The sequence below is a fragment of the Zingiber officinale genome, chromosome 3B (assembly GCF_018446385.1).
Source record: "Zingiber officinale cultivar Zhangliang chromosome 3B, Zo_v1.1, whole genome shotgun sequence".
Classification (NCBI taxonomy): domain Eukaryota; kingdom Viridiplantae; phylum Streptophyta; class Magnoliopsida; order Zingiberales; family Zingiberaceae; genus Zingiber; species Zingiber officinale.
This window is the reverse complement of record NC_055991.1, coordinates 124,384,219-124,410,523: the sequence shown is the minus strand read 5'-3', so window position 1 is coordinate 124,410,523 and position 26,305 is coordinate 124,384,219.

Here is a 26,305-nt window from a genome sequence, read left to right as displayed (position 1 = left end):
CAGGGACGCGTGGGATCGGTCCGGGGACCGATCAGATTCCACACAGAGAGTTGGGCAACTCTCTGTGAAAGCTTTCTGATCGGTCTGGGGACCGATCAGCACAGGGCCTGATCGGTCCCCACGACCGATCAGGAGGTTCCCTGATCGGTCCATGGACCGATCAGGGACGGAACAGAAGCGAAGGCTTCTTCCCTGATCGGTCCACAGACCGATCAGGGTTCTAGCCGTTGCGACGCAACGGCTAGTTTCTTCGCTGTCTTCTTCGCAGGTATAAAGGGGTCGAGGGCTGCTGCTGCACAAGAACTTCTTCTCTTTTCCTTGAACTTCTGTTCTTCTGCTGCTAAAGCTTCTGCTTCAACTGAGCTTTGATTGAGCTCGCCTCCGAAGCTTCGCGTGAGTTGCTTGTTGGCATTCGTCCGTGAAGTTGTTGCTTCCAGGACTTCAGTCGACGACAAGAAGGCAAGCTTGTATTGTTACATTCATTGTATTTACTTCTTGTATTCCTTGTATTCTATCTTGCTGTTGCGAGTTATTGTGGCGAGGTTTCTCCACCCACAAGGAGTATCTATTAGCCGGGTTTCCGGGGACTCATCCACCGACGGATTGGTAGGCTTCGTCCACCTTACGGACACGCCGAGGAGTAGGAGCCCTAATCTCCGAACCTCGTTATATGGTTTGTCTTTCTTCTCCTGTTTTCTTTCTACGTTGTATTTCCGCTGCACTAACCTAATCGTAGGAAGAAACGCGAAAGATTGGGGTCGGCTATTCACACCCCCCTCTCTAGCCGAGTACGAACGATCCTAACAGCCTCCACCTCTAGGATTGAGGGGGAGCGATCCTTGGTGACGCCGGATCAAGAAGAGGAGGAAGAAGATTCTACCTCCACAAGTCAAGAAAAATCAAATGGAGGGGAATCAAGGTCCAATCAAGAGGAAGCTTCTACCTCCGGATCCAAAGGAAAAGATGCCACCCCTACAAGCAAAGGTATAAATATTTCAATTAATAATAAAAATCATATTATATGCTTTGAATGTAGGGAACATGGGCACTACAAGAGCAAGTGTCCTAAACTGGCCAAGAAGAAGGGCCAAGTGGCACAAAAGGACAAGGTGAAGCCCAAGGAGACCATTCCCAACACAAAGAAGAGCAAGGAGCACATTGTGTGTTTCTCTTGCAATCAAAAGGGGCATTACCGGAGTCAATGCCCTAAGGGGAAGAAGATGGTCAAGGCTCAAGGAGGCACTAGTCAAGGTGGAAAAATTGATTTTATCTTAAATGACATAAATTGAGAAAACCTAGAGAAATACCAAGTTGGGATTTTGGTATTCTCTTAAAAAATTTAAGGCAATCCGGGCCTTGATTTACGTGTTTACTCTTGAGAAAAAATAGAATATGCCAACATTTGAGGATATTTTCTTTTAAAAAAAAATTTATTTCCTTTTGATGTATGCTATAACATAATCATGCATTAAGTTTAATTCCTTGTAATTAAGGACAAATGACATTTAACAACACTTATTAACAAGTGACATCCTAGGTGGATGTCTAATATCTCTAAAATGCCTAGATAGATATACATGATCCCTAGAATAGGGCAAAACCAAAATCTCACATCTCACAAGAATTATAAGGTGACTTGTATGTGTTTTAGTGCACATTAGATACAAGTGAGATGTTAGGAAGATGAATAAAACTCAAGATGTTGATTTAGTGCATTCTTTTGAGTTTTAGAGTCCTCAAAACACATAGTTATGTGTTTTCCCATCATTGGGAAAGCTAATGTACAAGTCATGTGCATTAAGCCCAAGGAATGTGATGGGAAATTGGTTTTGAAAATGTTTTTAAAATGATTTTGGAAAACCTTGGTGAAGGCTATCTTTTGATAGTACTCACCATTGAATAGTTAGACATAAACTTGAAGAATACGCTAAAGTTTTAGCAAGTTTTCAAGCTTGTGTCAATCTTTGAAAATATGATGTATTTTCATAGAAAACTATTTTTCCATGATAAAGTATACCCTAAACAATGTCTACACTAAATTTCATGATTTTTGAATTTTTGTAGAATTTTCTAGGGGCCTCTGAAGGTGACTGAAATCATTTTTCAGCAACTATCAGACCTCAATCGATCCACCGATCGATTGAGGGTCTCAATCGATCAGTGGATCGATTGGGAGCAAGCTTCTCGCGAACAGAAGCTTGCTGGATCGATCAGCCGATCGATCCACAAGTCCTGAATTGATCAGTGGATCGATTCAGAAAGGTTCAATCGATTGGAACCCAACTCCAATCGATCCAAGTTGCTGATTTTGGCTGGGAAGGCCTGATTTCAGCATTTTGAACCTATGTTAGTCTAGGTAACCATTCCAAACCCCTCAAAATACATTTGTATACATAAAAAGGGTGTTTTCGTGTTGAAAACAAGGATGGATTGGTTAAGGAAGACTATATTGAAGTCTAGGGTGAGGTTTGTTTCAAATTTTGAATATTTGAACTTCAAAGCTTCTAAATTTGGGTTTCCTAAAGGATTAGGGATTCCAAGTCATTGTTGGTGCAATGACATAAGTTAACACCATGTCTTTAGGGGGAGGGACTCTTTAAAGGCATGAAAATTATTTTTCATAAACCTTGGAAGGTGGTTAACCTTCCGTTAAGTGAATAATGCTCAAGGATGGGCATTTGCCTACATTGAGGAAGAATGTAGGGTTAAGGATAAATGAAGGGTATGAGACCTTCATTTGGGTCACTAGACCATGTTAATGCTCCAGAGCGAGCATTATTTGAAAATGAAGGGAATGAGACCTTCATTATCGTGTTGGTCACAACGAGTGAAGTTGTGAACAACGATGAGCAACTCTTCAGGGGGAGAGTTTTCAACAATAGGGCATTTGTTGAAGTGTGCCCAAAATTGAGGCACGGGTTGATGTGTGCTCAAAGACGGGTTGATGTGTGCTCAAAGATGGGTTGATGTGTGCCAATAGGGGGAGAATGTGTGGTTGAAGTTAGGCCTTCATTACCTATGGGGGAGGTCATAGGGGGAGAATGAAGGGAACCAACATTCATACTTTTGCATGAATGGAGTTAAGCCTATGGGATTAGCTTAACTCAGAATGGTCCAAACTTAAAGGTATTGTCAAACATCAAAAAGGGGGAGATTGTTGGTGCAATATCCCTTAGGTCAAGGTTGACTGGTTTGACCAAGCTTGAGTCTTGGTCATAGTTTCGATGTTTGACAATACATGTAGACACATGGACAATACAGGTACAGTTGTTCATATGGGGAGATTCTGATCAGGGACTGATCAGTGTGAATAAAGAAGAGTCAAGTAGGTATATCTGACTGGAAGGAAACTCTGGTGAGTAAAGCCAGGTGAAAGTCCTAGTGAGTGAAGCTAGGCAGATGAAAGTCCTAGTGAGTGAAGCTAGGCAGATGGAAATCCTGGTGAGTGAAGCCAGGTGAAAGTCCTAGTGAGTGAAGCTAAGCAGATGAAAGTCCTAGTGAGTGAAGCTAGGCAAATGGAAATCCTGGTGAGTGAAGCCAGGTGAAAGTCCTAGTGAGTGAAGCTAGGCAGATGGAAATCCAAGTGAGTGAAGCCAGGTGAAAGTCCTAGTGAGTGAAGCTAGGCAGATGGAAATCCTAGTGAGTGAAGCTAGGCAGAGGGAAAACCCTAGTGAGTGAAGCTAGGTGAAAGCCCTGGTGAGTAAAGCCAGGTAAATCGATGGATCGAGATGATCGGATATCGGTGTTGGGAAACAGCGGTCGAGGGTGACGGATGCGGCATGATGGATCAAGGTTGACGGATGTTGGTTTGAGAGGCTTGGGACTTGGTTTTGGGCAAAACCCAGGATCGATCATTGGATCGATCCAGCAGTTCTGGAGAGAGGCTTCAGATCGATCGGTGATCGATCCCAATCGATCGATCGATTGGGCCGCTGCGATAAGCGCCGGATCGATCCGTGGATCGATCCAGCATATCTTCCATAGCTTCGATCGATCCGCGATCGATCTCCGATCGATGAATAATCGATCGATTGGGATCCGAGTCGTATTTGAGCAGCGCATCTCTTCATTCATTTCGGATCTTCACGCTCCTCCACAGCTCTTCTCAAGCTCGAGATCGCCAGTTCTTGAAGGTTCTTGGAAGAGGCGGATCAAAGCAAGAAGAAGAAACTAGGGTTAGGGTTTGTGCACTCATTGTAAGTTTGTATTTCTTTACTACCCTTTCTTCTTCTTGTATTGAGTCTTGTAGGGCTTCTCCGCCCTTGGTAGTTACCATAAAGGAGAGTTTCATTAGTGGAGGGTGCGTGCATTGTGTGGATCCTTGGATTAGTCACCTCCCTTGGAGGTGGATACCAAGTAAAATCCAAGTGTTAGCGTGTTTGTATTTGTTTCTTTGTATTTCCGCTACGCATCCTTGAAGAAACAAGCAACGCCGAACACCGGGCACGCACCCTCCACTAATGAAACTCTCCTTTATGGTAACTACCAAGGGCGGAGAAACCCTACAAGACTCAATACAAGAAGAAGAAAGGGTAGTAAAGAAATACAAGCTTACAATGAGTGCACAAACTCTAACCCTAGTTTCTTCTTCTTGCTTTGATCCGCCTCTTGACTTGGAAGAGCCTCCAAGAACCTTCAAGAATTGGTGATCTCGAGCTTGAGAAGAGCTGTGGAGGAGCTCGTGAAGATCTGAAATGAATCTGTGAAGAGATGCCGAAGACAACGCTCGCTTGCGGCTCAAATACGACTCAACGGTCGGATCCCAATCGATTCGATTATTCCCAATCGATCGGGGAGGCTTTGGATCGATCCACGGATCGATCCAGAGCGCCTCTGTGCTCTGGAAAAATGCCTGGATCGATCCAGCGCTTATCGTGCGAAGCAGCAGCGTTCCAATCGATCGGCTGATCGATAGGGACCTCTGGATCGATCCACTGATCGATTCAGAGGCTCTCTATTCGCTAGGAAAGGCCTGGATCGATCCACTGATCGATCCAGCTCCTGGTTTTTTGCCCAAAACCAAGTCCCAAGCCTCTCAAACCAACATCCGGTCAACCTTGACCTGTTGGTCCATCATGCCTAGCATCTGGTCACTCCCTTGACCTGCCAGAACTTCCCAACACCAGATATCCGATCATCCTTGATCCATCTGGATTTTCCCTTGCTTGGCTTTACTCACCAGGGCTTTCACCTAGCTTCACTCACTAGGGTTTTCCCTCTGCCTAGCTTCACTCACTAGGATTTCCATCTGCCTAGCTTCACTCACTAGGACTTTCACCTGGCTTCACTCACCAGGATTTCCATCTGCCTAGCTTCACTCACTAGGACTTTCATCTGCCTAGCTTCACTCACTAGGACTTTCACCTGGCTTCAATCACCAGGATTTCCATCTGCCTAGCTTCACTCACTAGGACTTTCATCTGCCTAGCTTCACTCACTAGGACTTTCACCTGGCTTCACTCACCAGGGTTTCCTTCCAGTCAGGTATACCTACTTGACTCTTCTTCATTCACACTGATCAGTCCCTGATCAGAATCTCCCCATATGAACAACTGCACCTGCATTGTCCATGTGTCTACATGTATTGTCAAACATCGAAACTATGACCAAGACTCAAGCTTGGTCAAACCAGTCAACCTTAACCTAAGGGATATTGCACCAATAGACTGGTGCATACACCAGTCGACTGGTAGCGGGAAAACAGCTTAGTGTTTTCCTCTCGAGCTCTATTTAATAGAGCTCGGGGTGCTTGGGCATGGTTGACGAAATAGACTTGGTTAAAGCCTATTAGAGTCTCCGAAACCTTCGTGTGATCGGTGTGCTTGTATTCAAGTGTTTGTGGCGAGATTTCTCCACCGACAAGGAGCTTGAGCTAGCCGGAGGTTTTTCAGGGATTAATCCACCGACGGATTGAGGGATCGTCCACCTTTCGGACAGCCGTGGAGTAGGAGCAAGTTATCTCCGAACCATGTTACATCGACGTGTATTGGTTTGCATTCTTTCCTTTAGTATTTAGCTTTCGTATTTGTGTTTGTATTATTCTATTTCCGCTTGCGCAACTAACAAATACGTAGAAAGCATTCGATTTGGGTGAGACGTTATTCACCCCCCCCCCCCTCTAGCTACATTTCGGTCTTAACATGCGCCTCCAGCTCCTCTGCACAGCTGGCTTCGTCTTGCACCCGAGGAGCCTCCAAGCTCCATGGAGGCGCCTCGGACACTGTTCATCTGAGGCTTAACTTGTTCCTTTTGTACCTGCAAGAAATATTAGTCCCAAAACAACATCGTACCCTGTAAGACAAAGTTAGAACAGATTTAAACATGATAAATTAAGTGGTTGACAGTAATCGGACTGTCCGGGTCTGACTTCGGATTTTCGACCGGAAATCGTAGGTCGACACGATGCCTACTGTTCCCTCTACGGGGAACGCGTCCTCACCTACTCCCCTCAGGAGAGATTACTTGGTGCCAGTCTGATCCTCCAGACTGACTGGACTTTCTGCCTAGAGTTACCACCCCCTAGGACCTAGGTTTACCGCCCCCTAGAATTTTTCTCCACCTAGGGTTACCACCCTAGGACCTAAGGTTACCCCCCTTAGGATTTCCCTCCACCTAGGGTTACCACCCCCTAGGACCTAAGGTTACCGCCCCTTAGGATTTTCCTTCACCTAGGGTTACCACCCCCTAGGACCTAGGGTTATCACCCCCTAGGGTTTTCCTCCACCGAGGGTTACCACCCCCTAGGACCTAGGGTTACCACCTCCTAAGGTTTTCACCTTGTCAAACCGCAGCTAGGACTTTTGCCTAAGAACACTTAGGACTTTCTTGCAAGCTCAATCAAGCATATTAGATAACAAATAATCTTAACTTTGAATCCCTTTGCCATTATCAAAACTTGGGTTCGATCGTCGGATGTTTCCCGCTCCAACACAACTTACAGTCGAAATGACCTGAGTGGATAATCTCAGGCTGCCAGCAGGGGCTGGTTTTTTGTAATGTGCAGAAGATCAGACTAATTCACCGAGTGAGCAGATCAGATCGACAGGGTAGGTCTGCAGAGCAGCAGTCCAGATCGATAGGGCAGGTCTGCAGAGCGACAGACTAAATCGACAGACCAAAGCGGCAGGGCAGGTATGCAGAGCGGCAGACCAGAGCAGCAGGGCAAGTCTGCAGGGCAGTAGACCAGAGCGACAGACCAGAGCGGCAGAGCAGAGCGGTAGAGAAGAGCGGTAGGGCAGTAGACCAGAGCGACAGACCAGAGCGGCAAGGCAGGTCTGCAGGGCAGTAGACCAGAGCGGCAGTGCAGGTCTGCAGGGCAGTAGACCAGAGCGACAGAGCAGGTCTGCAAGGCAGTAGACTAGAGCGACAAACCAGAGCGGCAGAGCAAGTCTGCAGGGCAGTAGACCAGAGTAACAGGGCAGTCTTGACAGACCAGGTCTTGATCTGGCAAAAGACAGACTGGGCGAGTAGACTGGCCAACCGGGCGGACGAAGAGATCGACCGAGAAAACTGACCGAGGCCTGCGAGAGTCGCAGTTTCCTTGAAACAGATTCGCCCACCTCCAGCTGTGCTTCAAAGCTTACAAGGGTCGTCTGTTTCCTAGGATACAACGGTCGACCATGAATCCGACGAAGCACTGGCGGTCACGGCGAACTGAGTGGCACTCGATTGCTATCACGAGCACTCCGCCGAGCAGGAGTTGCATGATAGAGGAGGAGGGAAAAAAATGGAGAGCCTTTGCTTGCTTTCTATGTCCATTTTTTTGCCTATAGTCGGAGCCTCCTTATAATAGGAGCTCGGATCAATGGCCAGGGTTGGTTCCACTTGGGTAAATTTTGCTCCGACTGGTCCGACATTCGTGTGCGCATGTTGCACTTGAGTCAACTTGGTTTAGTGCAATCCAAGCCCTGGATTTGCACTCCCCCCTGCGCACCCACGTGTGAGAGAGAGTCTCTCCCCATGCATTTGTTCACTTCCACAATGTATGTGAATTAATATAAATCAACAAAAATACCTTGAAACTTCCAATATGGAACTAAAGCCTCATTCATAATGAAACCTCTTTCCTTTCCTATTTCTTTACCATTCACTTATTCAACCTCTTTCATTATCAATAATACTTAATAAATGACAATAACATGATGTAGTCCATCATTGGATTTTTTTTTTCCCCTTTTTTATTTTTTTACATATTTTTATTGTTTTTTTATATTTTTACACGTGTTCCATTTTTTTTATTATTTACATGGTTTTCCTTTTTTTAATTTTTTACACATTATTCCTTTTTTATTTTTTTACACATTTTTCCTATTTTTAATGTTTACACATTTTTTATTTTTTATTTTTAAATGTATTTCTTTTTTTACTATGTACACTGGTTTCCTTTTTAATTTTTTACACGCTTTTCCTCCCATTTTTTGTATAAAAAATCTTTTTAAATCTTTTACAAGTTTTTTTATATTATTTATTTATCTACTACTAGTATAATTTATACTAGTGCAATTTGAAACAGGTATCATTTGCAAATCAATTCTTACCCGTTAGAAAAAAATAGATCCACTATCTTAGCGGCATCCTCGTGTCGACCCTACGGATATGAAAAAATGTAAATACATATACATAGATATTAGACGTATGGTGGGGTGACCATAGGTCGTTAGTTCCTGGTAATTGACTCCTAGTCATTACGCTAGAGATGTCATGTATCCACCATTTTGTGTTATACCCTAGGGTCATTACCCATTAGAGGAGAGAATATAAGTGGTTTATTGCTGCACTAATTTTTATCTATTAGAATAGAGAATGGTCTATAGCAGCACTTTATATACAATGTTGTTAGCGATTTGAAAATTATTCCTAGAAGTTAAGTAATAGAAACGGTGAGTAGCAGTATTTGACACAGAATCATTGCGACATAGATAATATCAATGTCTTATGATCCATTGCACCATTACTTCGGGATAGAGCTATCAATTTAGGTTAGATACGTCAAATTGGGTCTGTCGAATTGATATACTTTAATTGTTATTTTTTAAAAATATTATTGATCAATTTTAACTTTAATAAGTTATTAACTAAATTTATCTAGTCAAAAATATTTAATTAATAATTAATTCTTTTTGAGCATCCACGATTAAAACAAATAATTAGACAATTAGTGGATAACGAGAGTATGGAAACAATAACATAAAAATGGGCAACAAAAGAGAGAAATTGAAACAGAAATAAAATTTAAAGAGAAATCATCTGTTCTAATATTAAATATATTTTTATAAAAAAAATAAACATAAAAATGTCAAGTCCAAACTTTAAAAAAAAATTAATAATAAGTTTAACCAATAAATATTTTAATTTATTAGTGAAACCTAAATTACACTAGTAAAAAATTAAATATTACCATTCAAATTAAATTTTTATAAACAATAAATTAAACATTACCAAAAAAATAAATTTAATTAGTAAAAAATTATATATTATCTGTCAAATCTAACTTACAAATAGATTTGATAAGAATAAAAATTAAATATTATTAGTCAAATCTTTAGTGAAAAATTAAATATTACCGATCAAAGATAAGTTTGTCAAGTAAAAAAAATTTGACCAGTAAAAAAGTATATATTACCAGTCAAATCTAAATTTGGTCATCACACGACTGAGGAAGAGAGAGTGCAAGATTAGGATTTGAAGATCAAAAGCTGGATGCGATGAAAATAGTAAACGAACATGTGGTTTAAATAGGAAAGAAAGGAAAGACAGTGATTGACTATTTTAGTGATATTAAGTAAGATGTAGGGGATAGTAATTTTCAATTATTAGATCAATTTTAATCTAATGGTAAATAATATCAAAGTTGGAGCACCTTGCTTGCAATCCATTGCCCTTGTTTTATCCAATGAGTGATTGTCACGTAGATAGACTATTTTAGAGCTTAATCAGTAATTCAATGTCGTCGAAATATCCTTTTAAAACTTTTTAAAAATTTAAAATACAAAACATTTTACAATTAAATTTAAAATTCAATATGAACAATTTAAAAATTGTTCCTAGATGTTACAACAATAGAAGCAAGTAGCAACAACATTTGATATAGAATTACTATTAAAAGTACCCATTATTAGCAGTTTCAAGATTATTTTTTAATAGTTGTATCAATAAAAGTGGTTTATAGCAGCGATTAATATAAATCGACGCTAAAACTATTCAATAGGAGCAGTTTGAAAATTAATTCTAAAACAATGGAGCAATAGAAGCGGTTTATAGCAGCATTTTACACAAAACGATATTAAAAGTATTCAGTATGAATACTTTAATAATTGTTCTTAGAAGTTAGAGCAATAGAAACGATTAGTAGTAACATTTGACATAGAACCACTACTAAAATTATCCAATATCTGCAATTTCAAGATTATTTCTAATATTTATATAATTAAGAGCAGTTTACAGCGATGGTTTATTCAAATTAATTTTAAAACTATGCAATAGGAGTAGTTTGAAAACTAATTCTAAAACAATGGAGCAATAGAAGCAGTTTATAGTGTCACTTTACACAAAATGATGTTAAAAGTATTTAGTAGAAACAGTTTGATAATTATTCTTAATTAGAAGTTAGAGCAATTGAAATAGTTACTAGCAGCGTTTGACATAGAACCGTTGTTAAAAATACCCAATATCAATAGCTTCAAGATTGCTTCTAATAGTTATATCATTAAGAGTGGTTTATAGCGGTGGTTGAATTAAATCAGTGCAAAACCGTTCCGAAAAGGTAAGATGATAGAAATAGTTTAGTTCAAATTGATTCTGTTGTTGGATTTTCAAGAGCGGTGTTACAACCATTCCTAATAAACCGCTTATATATGGGTGTTTTTTTTTGTAGTGAGCTTTCCTAACCTATTATCATCCAAAACTTCTCCAGTACCGTTTATCAAGTTAAACTTTTGTCCCTATTTAACATAATCCTAATTGCCCAACTGGGTAAATTATTATTTTAGAGGTGTTAACTAATTTGAAGTCTCCCCTGAATTATTGAACTTTGTGTTTAGGTTTCAGGTTTGTGTCGATTTGCTTTATAGCTATAATAAACTTTGTTATAGTTTGAGTTTAGATTAATTTCATATTTATTTAATTTAGGTTTAATTTTTGACTTATTTGATTTGATTTTATTCTTTAGGTTTAATTAAGAGTGAGTTATTTGGTTTATTTTTATTTAGGTAGTGTATTTTATTTTTTGGTACATAGTATTGATTAAGCTCTACTTGCGTGGTTAGACACGCTTTTGGAATTCAAGCTTTAGTTAGTTTTTTATTTTAAGTTAAGGTTAGGAATGATTTAAAGGTAGAGTTAGACTTGTATCCAATTCTAGATTTATTGTACACAACTCTTTGGGATCCAAGTATTATGTTTAGATAATTGGATCCTGAGGTAAAATTTTTCAACTATTTTTTTAATTCTTTAACTTGATTTTTCAAGACAGAATTTTCTTTCTCAAGGTTTGTAGCTTGAGTTGAAGTTTTGTCTTGAACTTGGTCAGTTAATTAAGGAAGTCAAGCTCAGTTGTTCCTTGAGGATGTTATTTTTCTTAAGGCGGAGTTTAGCGTGTTCTTCAGTTTTTGTTAATTTCTTGGTTAAGAAGGAAATAATTTTAAAGAATTTTGCAGTATAATTAAATGTTACCCCAATTGATTCGTCTAAACTAGATGCAGATCTATTGCTCAACTCGTATTTGAACTCATTTTCTTGATCCGATTCACCTCCGATTGCCATCAGTGCAATGTAATTCGCTTGCTTTAGTTCATCTGCTTCCGATCCATCTGAGGAAGACTCAACCCAAGTCGCCTTAAGTGCTTTCTTTTTCTTGTTTTTCTTGATCATGTCTTCGTTTGGGCATTCATGTTTGAAGTGCCCCTTCTTGTTGTAGCCGTAGAACATGACGTTCACCATTAAATTGTTCGATGTAGACTAGGACATCTTCTTCATATCACGTTTGGAGAAGTTTCTCTTGCGTCTAGTGAACATCTTCCTTACGATGTTCACTAACTGCTCTTCTTCATCTTATTCCAAGCCAGACTCAATTTCCTCTTCAGGTTTAGCTCCCTTTGAAGTAACTACAAGAAGTGCAATTCCTTTCTTGACCTTTGTGGCGTTAGTTTGTTTGTGTAGCTCTAATTTATAAAATAACTCATCTAATTTTAATTTTGAAAGATTCCTCAAAAACTTTATAGGCATCTACGATCAATGCTTATAGTGAGGTTTAAGGAAACGAGTTCAGAGGATACATTATGACGTTGCGGTTCTCAAGTTGATGTCTGATCATGTGCAGGACGTTGAGAATATCTTTGATCCTCGTATATAGTTGACTTGTCATTTCTCTGTCCTGCATTTTAATATTAAATAAAGTATTTAGAAGGTCTCATTTAGTTACTTGGTTTCGTTGGTTGCTTCGTGTAATTCTATGAGCTTGTCCTATAGCTCCTTTGCGTTTTCGTGTCGGTCGACTCGGTTGAGTTCTTCTTTCGTGAGTTCGCATTGAATCATGTTCAATGCCGTTGAGTCGATCTGGTCCTTCTATTTATCATCTGGATTCCATCTTTCTGGATCAAGTGGTACTTTAGTTGCTTAATCTACAAGCGCTCGGTACCCTCATCGGATGGTGAACCATTGCTCGATGTCTGTCTTCAAGTAGATCTTCATTCTTTTCTTCCAATACGGAAAGTCATTTCCGTTGAAGAAAGAAGGACGAGCAGTGTTGTATCTGTTAGGATGTATACTAAAAGTCTAGCTTTTGGTATAAACATTTATCTAGAAATAAGAATCACATTGGTCAAATGTCTACATTTATGATAAATGTAGTTGTTCAATTAATTTATATTGTAGATAACATGGTGTGTGGTGTCACACACAGAGGATCATGTTATCAGTACCTTATAAATTATAAACAGTAGCTCACGACCAAAATGGAAATGAACAAACCATTGGAAGGTCGTAGTGTAATTAGGTATTAGTTTATCTTAACTATATAATTACACTAGTACACTTAGAGTGTATTGAGTAGGACCATTAGAGGTCGTTTCTTTTATACTGACTTTATAAAGGAACAAAGACCTCAGTTATTATGGAAGTGTGTGCTCGTAATCCTAATATAATAACAAGCACATATATTTGATATTTATTTCTTTAATTTATCAATGGGTGAGATTTAGTTCGATAAATCAATAAGCCCGATAAGTTGGGAAATGATATCACTTATAGTATGTGTTGTTGATTATAGAAGGAAACTGTGCCCTAGTAATCTAGGTTGAGAATGTCCCCAAGAGGAGCTCATAAGGATTGTCATGTTAAACCCTGCAGGTGGACTTAGTCCGACATGACGATAAGGTTGAGTGGTACTACTTTTGGACTAAGATATTAATTAAATGAGTTGTCAGTAACTCACTTAATTAGTGGACATTCGACATCTTGAACACAGGGAGACTAACACACTCATAATAAGAAGGAGCCCAAAATGTAATTTGGGATTGGTGCGGTAGTTCAATAATAGTTCTCTAGTGGAATGAATTATTATTGATAAAATTAAGTTGTGTGTTCGGGGCGAACACGGGATGCTTAATTTTATCGGGAGACCAAAACCAATTCCTCCTCTCGGTCCCTACCGTAGCCTCTTGTATATAGAGATTTATACCCACCACATACCCACCTTCTTACCCATCCAATGGGGCCGGCCAAGCTAGCTTGGAACCCAAGCTAGGGCCGGCCAAGACCAAGTGGATGAGCCAAGTTGGTGGCCGGCCAAAGCTTGGGTCCCAAGCTTAGGTGGTCGGCCACTAGAATATTAAAAAGGATTTTTATTAAAATTATTTCTTATGTGGATATCATGATTTTAAAAGAGAGTTTAAAAATTAAAAATTTCCTTTTATAGCATTCTACAAAAGATTAAGAAAAGAGATTAATCTCTTTCCTTATTTGTAGATTAAAAGGATGATTTTAATTTTTGGTAAAAACTTTCCTTATTTGTAAATCATCTACATGTTTAAAAGAGAGTTTAAAATTTGAAATCTTTCCTTATTTGTTGATTAAAAGGTGGATTTTAAATTTTAAGAAAACTTTCCTTTTTAATCATGTTCATGATTTAAAAGAGAGTTTAAAAATTAAATATTCTCTTTTATAAGTTTCTACAAGAGATTAAGAAAAGATTTGATATCTTTCCTTATTTGTAGATTAAAAGATATTTTAATTTTTAGAGATAACTTTTTTTTATCCACATGTTTAAAAGAAAGATTTAAATTTATTAAATTTCCTTTTTATAAACCAATCATGAAGGGATAAAATTATTGGAGAAATTTTTATAAATTTCCAGAAACAAATTTGGAAGTTTTAATTCTTGTTTAATTAAAACTCTCCTTGATTTGGGGAAATAAGTGGTCGGCCATGTTATAATGAAAAGAAAAATTATTTTTAATTAAATAAATTTTTCCCATGGCAAAAGAATTAAGGAAGTTTTTATTTAAATTTCCTTATTTGCCAAGATCAAGGATTATAAAAGAGGGGGTAGAGGAGGCTTTATGCAAGACAACTCTATTATTCTTTTCCTCCCTCTCTTCCTTGGTGGCCACCTCTTCCTCTTCTCTCTTCTCCTTCTTGTGGCCGAACCATCTTGTTCTCTTGGAGTCCTTGTGGTGGCCGGATCTAGCTTGGAGAAAAGGAGAGAAAGGAGGCTTCGCTCTTGCATCCCTTGGAGCTTGGTGGTCGAACCTCATCCTTTCTTGGAGTCATGTGGTGGCCGAACCTTGTAAAGAAGAAGAAGGTGCCTTGGTGGTTCTCGTCTCGGAAGATCGTTGCCCACACAACGTCCGGGATTAGAAGAGGAATACGGTAGAAGATCAAGAGGTCTTTCTAAAAGGTATAACTAGTATTTTTCTTTTCCGCATCATACTAGTTATTTTTGGAAATAATACCAAATACAAGAGGCATGCGATTCTAGTATTTTGAATTTGTTTTCGATGTTGTGTTTGTAAGACCGTTAGATTCGATAGAGGGGGGGTGAATATCGATTCGAAAATCTCGAGTTAAAACGCAGCGGAAAAGTAAGGAAGTAAAGAGATGAACACGGTTGATTTTTACTTCGTTCGGAGCCTGTGACCGACTCCTACTCGAAGGCCCGTACTCCTTGAGTACTTTCGTTGGGCAATTCACTAGCAATTCAGATAATTACAATTTACGTACAAATATTGCTAATGAAAGAAAAACAAAGCTATACCGACAAATAATGAATTAAAAGAAAACCGGAGTGAGTCGTCGGAGCTTTGTAAACGTCGTTGGAGCGCAGAGTAGCAGAGTGATTGAACTCAGAGTTCTCAGAACACAGATATGTTGAAGCTCCTGCCTGGGGCTTCTTTTATATGCTGCTCCGGGCGCCTGGATCCCTTCCGGGCGCCTGGAATGTGACGTAACACTCCCAACCAGCATGCTCCAAGTGTCAACGTCGTCCTGGGGATAAAACTTGCCTCCGGGCACCCGGATCCCTTCCGGGCGCCCGGACCCCCACTGTTTCCTACCTGCAAAACAGTGTTAGTCCGAGGCAAATAAAAACCCTGCAGCACAGATTGTAAGCACATTTTTATAGATACGCTAAGTAATAAAAATTAACAACAAGAGTATGACTTAGATTCCGTCTTTCCGAGACCGGAATCTAGTCACGATCTCGACTTAGACATCCGAAATGGATCTAAGCCGGATCGACGCCTAATGTTCCCTTCCCGGGAACGCGTCCTCACAGTCACTCCCCTCCAGTGACTTACCTCACTTACCTGCCAGACGTCCGGTCAGCCCTTCGACCCGTCTGGACTTCTCGCCAGCTATCCGGTCAGCCCGTCGACCTAGCTGGACTTCTTGCCAAGCGTCCGGTCAGCCCGTCGACCCGCTTGGACTTCTCGCCAGCTATCCGGTCAGCCCGTCGACCTAGCTGGACTTTTCCTGCACACTTGATCAAAGTGTCAGACAACAACACAACTAACTTAACCTATTTGTCATTCATCAAAACCTGGGTTAGACCGTTAGTGCTACCCGCACCAACAATCTCCCCCTTTTTGATGGAATGACAACCTGGTTAAGTTAGTGAAAGCATATGTACGAAACAACATGCATTTGTGTGGTTTTAAAGTTAGTTTGTGTTTTCAAATTGGTTTAGCTAACTTAACCACCTAACCCTCCTCCCCCTTTGGCATTCATCAAAAAAAACAAGGGAAATAATCATAGTGTAGAGTTACTGAAAACAATAACACTTAAAAAAAACTGAGTTTGGTTCAGAATTCAAGGAAAAAAAATACAATTTTTTAAATCCAAGAGAAGATCAAGTTGACTTGGGGGAGTATAAAGTTTTGAAAACTTGTATAAAGCAGTAGCTTTTAGCTTTTAGAAAAATTGCTAAGTTTTAATTTTCAAACATAAGTGTATAAGGTCTAAATTTCAAAATATTTAAAACAAGTTTCAACTTTGAAACGCTTTTTAAACATAAGTTTTCAAAACCAAAATTCCAAAACTAAGTTTGAAAAAAAATCTATTTTTCAAGACTAATTGTAATTTATTTTTCAACACTAAGTTTGTAAAAGATTCAATTTTCAAAATCAAGGAAAATGAGTGTGAGAAGCTTAGTTTGTAAATTTAACCTTCAAATCAACATGTCAAAATTAAGTAAAATCAAATTTTAAGAATTAGATACAGGACAATTTTCAAAGTAAAGTTAAATTAAATTTAAATCTTTACTTTTTGGTTTGCAAAGGAGTTTGGTAAAAGTAAGAACATATTTTTAGAATGTTTTTGTAAAATTTGTTTTTCAAAATCAAATTTTCAAAGTTTAAAAGTATTAGATTCAAAACCTTTCAAACTTTCAAATTTTTGTAAAAAATTTCACAATTTTAAACAAGTTGTTTTTAAACTTTGACTTTCAAAATTAAGTTTAAAATTCAATTTGGAAAACTAAAGTTGTTTTATTTCTCCCCCTGAATTTGATACTTAACTTTAACCAGCTGTCTAACCAATTAGGTACTAACTAACTATCAAAAGATAGTAGCTTTCACTTGGTTAGTCAGATTAAGTTAATTATAATCAGTCAGTGTTTGACTTGACTGATGAACTTTTAATCTGATTAATATCTGAATTGTATTTAACGTCCAGACTTATGCTGATGCACTGAAATAAGCATCTTAAGTCCAGACAGTTGGCCTATGCATCTCACCCCTTTCTATGTTTATCAAACACAAGCAAGGTAAACCTAAGGTGTTGGTGAGATGCTAAAAAAACTAGCCCTATGGGTACATGTTTTCTAAGGATGTAAAAACTAATCTAAGACCAAAACTATTTTTGAAAATCTAAAAATGGAAAGTTTTGAAAACAGACAAGTTTAACCTATAATTTGATGAAACCATTTTTGAGAGTATTTTTGAAATTTCCTAGTCTATTGAGCACATCCCTAATTGTCGTCGTAAGTTGCTAAATTCACTTTCAGGGAGTGGTTTTGTAAAAATGTCAGCTAAATTTGATTTAGACTCAATGTACTTGAGTTCAATATCACCTTTAGTAACATGATCCCTGATGAAGTGGTGCCTAATTTCAATATGTTTGGTTCTTGAATGATGCACAGGATTCTTGGTTAAGTTAATTGAACTTATATTGTCAATTAATACTTTTACATTTGTGATATTTAAGTTGAAATCTTTTAGAGTATGCATCATCCATAATAATTGTGCAACACATTCGCCTATAGCTATGTATTCTGACTCAGTTGTAGATAGTGCAACACAGTGTTGCTTTCTACTAAACCAGCTGACAAGGGATGGACCAAGTAGTTGGCATCCACCACTTGTGCTTTTGCGGTCTAATTTGCATCCGGCATAATCTGAGTCAGAATATCCTATTAATTCAAAGTTGTTGGTCCTAGGATACCAAATTCCTACATTTGTGGTTCCCTTGAGGTATCTAAAGATTCTTTTGACTTGAGTCAAATGAGATTCTTTAGCACAAGTTTGGTATCGAGCACTCACACTAACTGCAACTAAAATGTCAGGGATTAAGTAAAGTAGACTACCTATTGCGCTCCGATAATGTTTTAAGTCTCTGATTTCCCATTAGGATCATCATCTAGGATTGTGTTTACGGCCATAGGTGGTTTTATTTCTTTAGTATTTTCCATTCCAAATTTTCTAAGTAACTCCTTAGTATATTTTTGTTGATAAATATAATTTCCTTCATTTGTTTGTTTGACTTGTAACCCTAGAAAATAAGTTAATTTTCCTACCAGACTCATTTCGAATTCGTGTTCCATTAGGTTTGTAAATTCGTTTAAAAACTCTGAGTTTGTTGAACCAAAGATGATATCATCTACATAAATTTGAGCTATAAAAATATCTTCTTTTATTGATTTCACAAATAGTGTTGGGTCAACTTGACCTTGGTTGAACCCTTTAGAGATTAAGTAAGAGGTTAGTCTTTCATACCATGCCCTAGGTGCCTGTTTAAGTCCATATAATGCCTTTTTTAATTTGTAGACATAATCAGGGTGTTCTAGGCTTTCAAAACCAGGTGGCTGACCTACATAAACTTCTTCTTTTATTAATCCATTAAGAAAGGCAGACTTGACATCCATTTGGTATAGTTTGAATCCTTTATGGGCTGCATAGCTTAGTAACATTCTAATGGACTCTAGTCTAGCTACCGGGGCATAAGTTTCATCATAGTCAAGTTCTTCAACTTGACTGAACCCTTTGGCAACTAACCTGGCCTTGTTTCTAGTAATTTCTCCAGTTTCACTTAACTTGTTTCTAAATACCCATTTGGTTTCTATTATTTTCTTATCATTAGGTGGAGGTACTAGGTCCCAAACTTCATTGCGCTCAAATTGAGCTAATTCTTCTTGCATAGCTATGACCCAGTCTGGGTCAAGTAGGGATTCAGCTACAGTTTTGGGTTCAATATTTGAGATTAACGAGATTTGACTTAGGTTTCTGAAAGATGACCTAGTTTAGACCCTAAGGTCTGGGTCACCAATTATTTGATCAGTAGGATGGTTTGGGTTGACTCTTATGGTTCTAGAAGGTTGACTTTCTTGTAGTTGTTCTTCTTCTTCATGATTTTGGGTTTGGTTTGTTCCTTCAGAATTGATATGTTCATGAACAGGGTCAACTGGTTGAGGTTGGGCTTGTTCTAGGTTTTGATTGGATTCTTTGAATTTTACATTGGTGGTTTCCTCAATTCTTAAGGTAACTTTATTATAAATTCTGTAGCCTCTGCTATTCAGAGAGTACCCTAGAAAAATTCCATTTTCTATTTTGGAAGTGAATTTGCCTAAGTGTTCTCTAGTATTTAGGATAAAGGCTGGGCAACCAAATACCTTAAATATTAGGTTGTTTGTTGTAAAATATTTCAAAAAATGTTTTATTGTGTTTTTTGTTTAGTGTTGTTCGGTTTTGTACATAGCAGGCTGTACTAACAGCTTCTGCCCAAAAATATTTAGGTAAGTTGTATTCGTTTAGCATAGTTCTAGATGCTTCAAGTAAAGTTCTATTTTTCCTTTCTACAATTCCATTTTGTTGGGGAGTTTTAGGGCAAGAAAATTCATGATGGTAGCCATTTTCAAGGCAAAATTTATCAAAATTATGATTTTTAAATTCTCCTCCATTATCACTTCTGATTCTTTTAATTTTTATGCCTTTTTCATTTTCAATTTGTTTGCAGAAATTTGTAAAAATTTCAAAGGTTTCATCTTTATTTTTTAAGAATTTGACCCAAGTGAACCTAGAATAGTCGTCTATTATAACTAAACAGTATAGACTTCCATTTATTGATTTAACTCCATGGGAGTCAAATAGGTCTAAGTGTAAAAGTTCTAGGACTGAGTTGGTTTGGGATTCATTAATTGGTTTGTGGGTAGATTTTGTTTGTTTGCCTTGTTGACAAGCATTACATATCGTTAAATCTAAGTTAGGTAATTTTGGTAAGCCTCTAACTAGACCATTTAATTTACTTATGTTTCTGAAATGTGTGTGTGACATTCTTCTATGCCATAACCAGGTTTCTTCTTTTTGTGTTAAATAACACTTGACTGAAGAAGTGGTTAAGTTAATGGCATAAATATTGTCTTTTCTAAAGCCTTTTAGGCTTATAGTTGGATTATCTAGATGTTTGATCAAACATTCTGTAGATAGAAATTTTACCTTATACCTAGTGTCACATAATTGACTTATGCTCAGAAGATTGTATTTAAAATTTTCAACAAGTAGAACATTTGTAATTATGAAATCTATTTTTAATTCAATATTACCTATACCAATTACCTTGAGTTTACCGTTGTTTCCAAAGGCAACTGTTCCTAGGCTTTTGTAGGTTAATTGAGTGAACTTGGTGTGATCTCCAGTCATATGTTTGGAGCAACCACTGTCCAAAATCCACTTGGTTTCCTACAACAAGTAGGATTTTTATGTTAGTCTTAGTTTATCAATTTTTAATCAATCATTATTTAAAAAAATCTTAATTTTAAAATTTTGAAATTAATTTAAGTTTAAAATTTTGAAGTTAATTTTAAGTTTAAAAATAAAATTTTGAAAATAATTTGAATTTTGAAATTAATTTTTAAGTTAAAATTAAAATTTTGAAATTAATTTTTAAGTTACAATTAAAATTTTGAAATTAATTTTTAAGTTAAAATTAAAATTTTGAAATTAATTTTTAAATTAAAATTTTGAAATTAATTTTTAAGTTAAAATTAAAATTTTGAAATTAATTTTTAAATTAAAATTTTGAAATTAATTTTTAAGTTAAAATTAAAAATTTGAAATTAATTTTTAAATTAAAATTTTGTAAGTTAAAATTTAAAATTTTGAAATTAATTTTTAAAGCCTTATTCATCTCACTCGAACTATATTATCAATCAGGGAATCCTATGATTTTGTGAGATGAAATTGGTTTGATTACAGACTTTTGGTTTAACTTGTGTTAGATTCAGACTTAGCTTTGGTTTCCACAAATAGGCATTCTTCGGATAAACTTCTAAGCTTGGTGAGTCACAAGGACATCATTAGAAGTAACCAACCTTTCGAGGTTTTCCGAATAGTCCTATCCACGGAACTTAGTACTAAATCTTGGTCTAACTGGTTAGGATTCGTTTAAGGGTAGCTTCGGTCAGTTCCACTTGGCCAAATGCACCAGATCGAAACCATATCTTTCTAGACATGCGATGCCCAAGTTTCCCTAACGTACTATCTGTTGGTACAACCTTAGGTCAAGGTTGACCTGGTTGACCCGACTCGAGGTGACTTGACTCGAGTTGTATTTTGATGTTTGACTTGGGAAGATTGTCGGTGCAACCTTAGGTCAAGGTTGACCTAGTTGAGTTGCATGTTGATGTTTGACACTCGTGAGAGAGTTCTATTCTTGATGTGAGACAAGAATAGATGGTTGGGAGATTATTGGTGCAACCCTAGGTCAAGGTTGACCTGAAAAGTCCAAGTATGGAGACTTGGCACTGGAAAAGTCCAAGCAGGGAGCTTGGCACGCGAAAAGTCCAAGTATGGAGACTTGGCACTGGAGAAGTCCAAGCAGGGAGCTTGGCACGGGAAAAGTCCAAGCAGGGAGCTTGGCAAGTGGGAAAGTCTTAACTGGGATGTTAGGCAGTGTGGAAAGTCCTGGTGAGTGAAGCCAGGCAGTGGGAAAGTCCTAACTGGGATGTTAGGCAGGTGGAAAGTCCTGGTGAGTGAAGCCAGGCAGTGGGAAAGTCCTAACTGGGATGTTAGGCAGTTGGAAAGTCCTGGTGAGTGAAGTCAGGCAGTGAGAAAGTCCTAACTGGGATGTTAGGCAGTGTGAAAACCCTAGTGAGTGAAGCTAGGTGAAAGTCCTGGTGAGTGAAGCCAGGCAAGGGAAAATCCAGATGGATCAAGGGTGATCGGACATCTGGTGATGGGAAGTCCAAGTAGGTCATAGGAGTGACCGGATACTTGGCACGAAGAGGAAAGTCCAAGTGGGTCAAAGGGATTGACCGGACACTTGGTGGGGAGTCTTAGCAGGTCAAGGGAGTGACCGGATGCTATGCATGATGTACCAATAGGTCAAGGTTGACCGGATATTGGTTTGGAAGGTTTGGGACTTGGTTTGGGCAAAAACCAAGCTCTGGATCGGTCTGCAGACCGATCCAGCGATACGTTTGTGTATCTGATCGATCTGGTGACCGATCATATGACAAACAAGAGGTGATCATGGTTCTGTGGGCTTACTGATCGGTCTGGGGACCGATCAGCTTGGAGCCTGATCGGTCCCCGGGACCGATCAGGGACGCGTGTGATCGGTCCGGGGACCGATCAGATTCCACACAGAGAGTTGGGCAACTCTCTGTGAAAGCTTTCTGATCGGTCTGGGGACCGATCAGCACAGGGCCTGATCGGTCCCCACGACCGATCAGGAGGTTCCCTGATCGGTCCATGGACCGATCAGGGACGGAATAGAAGCGAAGGCTTCTTCCCTGATCGGTCCACAGACCGATCAGGGTTCTAGCCGTTGCGACGCAACGGCTAGTTTCTTCGCTGTCTTCTTCGCAGGTATAAAGGAGTCGAGGGCTGCTGCTGCACAGGAACTCTTCTCTTTCCTCCTTAGAACTTCTGTTCTGCTGCTGAAGTTTCAGCTTCGACTGAGCTTTGTTGAGCTCACTTCCGAAGCCCCGCGTGAGCTTCTTTCGGCTGAGTTGCTTGTTGGCATTCGTCCGTGAAGTTGTTGCTTCCAGGACTTCAGTCGACGACAAGAAGGTAAGCTTGTATTGTTACATTCATTGTATTTACTTCTTGTATTCTCTTGTACTCTTAGCTTGCTGTTGCAAGTGATTGTGGCGAGGTTTCTCCACCCACAAGGAGTTGATATTAGCCGGTTCTCCGGGGACTCATCCACCGACGGATTGATAGGGCTCGTCCACCTTACGGACACGCCGAGGAGTAGGAGTATCATCTCCGAACCTCGTTACACCCTTGCGTTGAGGTTTGATTTCTTCTCCTGTTTTCTTTCTGCATTTAGTTTCCGCTGCGCTAACCCTAGTTTGTAGAAAGAAACGCGAGCAATTGGGGTCGGCTATTCACACCCCCCTCTCTAGCCGTATGAAGAGATCCTAACACTATCATCCAAAAATTTCACCAATACCATGATTTAAGTTAAACTTGGTCTCTAATTCTAATTGCCCTGCCGGGTTTGTTAGTTTTGGGTTACCCTGTCGGGTAAGTTAGTTTTGGAGGTGCCAGCTATTCTGGAGCCTCCCCCTGAATTATTGGCCATTAATTTAAGTTTTAATTTTAGGCTTGTGTCGATTCTTTTTATAGTTATAGTTAACTTGGTGATAATTTTGTTGTTTCTTAAACTGTTTAGATTTTGAATTTGATTTAGGTTTGTATTTTGGATTTTGGTTTGGTTTATTTATATAATGTATTTTTTCTTTAGGTATATAGAATTGATTAAGTCCTACTTGCGTGGTTAAGCACGCTTTCGGGACCCAAGCTTGTTTAGTTGCTTTGTGTTGGGTTAATAATGATTTAAAGGTTTTGTTTGAGTTTGACTTATATCCAAGTCCGGTTTTATTATAGCATGTCTTTTGGTTATTTAGAATTAAATCTAAATTTTTAGATCTTGTTGTGAATTTTTCCAACATTTCCTTTAACTTATTAAGTTCATTTTTTAATGATAAATTCTCCTCCTCAAGTGTTCGATCTTGAGTTGGATTCGAATTTTTTAATTGTTCCTTGAGGTTTTGATTTTCCTCAAGAAGCGATTTATTTTTATTTTCCAATTTAACTAATTTTTTATTCAAACACGAGATAATTCTAAAGAATTTACGATTTAAGTTTAGGTATACCTCTTTGGAACCTTCGGAAACGAGTACGGACTCGTGGCTCGATTCGGGTTCGGACCCGTCTTCCGATTCCTCTGATTCGTCTTCCGTTTCAGCTTCGCGAGCCATCAGCGCGAGGTGACTTTGGTGCTTTTCTCCTTCCGATTCGTCTGAGGAGGAATCGTCCCATGTTGCTTTGAGGGCTTTCTTCTTTGTTGACTTTGGTTTGTCAAGTTTCAATCTTGGGCATTCGTTCTTGTAGTGCCCCTTTTTGTTACATCCGAAACATGTGACATTTCTTGAGTCGGCTGGCGAACTGATCTTCTGAAGATCCTGTTTGCTGAAGCTTCTCTTTTTCCTGGTGAACATTTTCCTTACCAGGTTCACCAGGTGTTCTTTGTCTTCAGAGTCTTGATCGGAATCTTCTTCAGATTCGGGCTTGTTCTTCTTTTCTTTAGAGGAACCTGCAAATAAAGCTACACCTTTCTCGACCCCGGCGTTAGTTTGCTCATGAAGTTCTAATTCACAAAAGAGTTCATCCAATTTTAATTTAGATAAATTTTTTGAAATTTTGTAGGCATCTACGATTGATGCCCACAAATTGTTTCGCGGAAAAGCATTTAACGTGTACCTGATTAAGTCTCGGTTCTCCATTTGGTGGCCTATCGCGTGGAGACCGTTGAGGATATCTTTGACCCTCGCGTGGAGCTGACTTGCCGTTTCTCCTTCCTGCATTTTTATATTAAAAATTCTATTTAACAGCAAATCTCTCTTTGTTACCTTCGCGTCGCTTGTTCCTTCGTGCAGCTCGATCAGTTTATCCCAAAGCTCCTTAGCGTTTTGATGCGGTCCGACCCGGTTCAGTTCTTCTCGTGTTAGTCCGCAGTGTAGAGTATTGATGGCTTTGTTTTCAATTGATGCCTTTTTCTTCACATCATTTGTCCAGTCTTCAGGGTCTAGTATGTTCCCGGAGTTGTCTACTGGAATTTTGTAAGCCCTTGTGACGCTCATCCATTGGTCGTAGTCTGTCTTCATGTAGACCTCCATTCTCCTCTTCCAGTACGAAAAGTCATCCCCGTTGAATAAAGGAGGACGTACTGTGCTGAAGCCTTCTTGTTGAGACATTATAACCTACACACACGAAATTAACTGGAAAAATATCCCAAGACTTCGTCTTGGATTAGCAGTGCGGGAGAAACAGAAACTCTAAGTTGGTGTTGCACCAATTTAGATTTTAAATGCAAAAAAAATCTTCCAAAAAGATAATAATATCAATTTTTTAAAAAAAAATTCACCCCCTATCTGTTTGGTGGTTGCACCAAATCAGAGTGGAACCTTGCTCTGATACCACTTGTAAGACCGTTAGATTCGATAGAGGGGGGGTGAATATCGATTCGAAAATCTCGAGTTAAAACGCAGCGGAAAAGTAAGGAAGTAAAGAGATGAACACGGTTGATTTTTACTTCGTTCGGAGCCTGTGACGACTCCTACTCGAAGGCCCGTACTCCTTGAGTACTTTCGTTGGGCAATTCACTAGCAATTCGGATAATTACAATTTACGTACAAATATTGCTAATGAAAGAAAAACAAAGCTATACCGACAAATAATGAATTAAAAGAAAACCGGAGTGAGTCGTCGGAGCTTTGTAAACGTCGTTAGAGCGCAGAGTAGCAGAGTGATTGAACTCAGAGTTCTCAGAACACAGATATGTTGAAACTCCTGCCTGGGGCTTCTTTTATATGCTGCTCCGGGCGCCTGGAATGTGACGTAACACTCCCAACCAGCATGCTCCAAGTGTCAACGTCGTCCTGGGGATAAAACTTGCCTCCGGGCGCCTGGATACCTTCCAGGCGCCCGGACTTCCGGGCGCCCAGAACCATCCCGGGCGCCCGGACCCTCACTGTTTCCTACCTGCAAAACAGTGTTAGTCCGAGGCAAATAAAAACCCTGCAGCACAGATTGTAAGCACATTTTTATAGATACGCTAAGTAATAAAAATTAACAACAAGAGTATGACTTAGATTCCGTCTTTCCGAGACCGGAATCTAGTCACGATCTCGACTTAGACATCCGAAATGGATCTAAGCCGGATCGACGCCTAATGTCCCCTTCCCGGGAACGCGTCCTCACAGTCACTCCCCTCCAGTGACTTACCTCACTTACCTGCCAGACGTCCGGTCAGCCCGTCGACCCGTCTGGACTTCTCGCCAGCTATCCGGTCAGCCCGTCGACCTAGCTGGACTTTTCCTGCACACTTGATCAAAGTGTCAGACAACAACACAACTAACTTAACCTATTTGTCATTCATCAAAACCTGGGTTAGACCGTTAGTGCTACCTGCACCAACAGTGTTCTTTTGTTTTTTCTTTTCCTTGTGATTTGATTGTTCTTTTCGGTTGACCTAAAGTTATTTAAGGAAATTAAATATTAACTTTCCTTAAACGGCTTTGTCTAGTCGG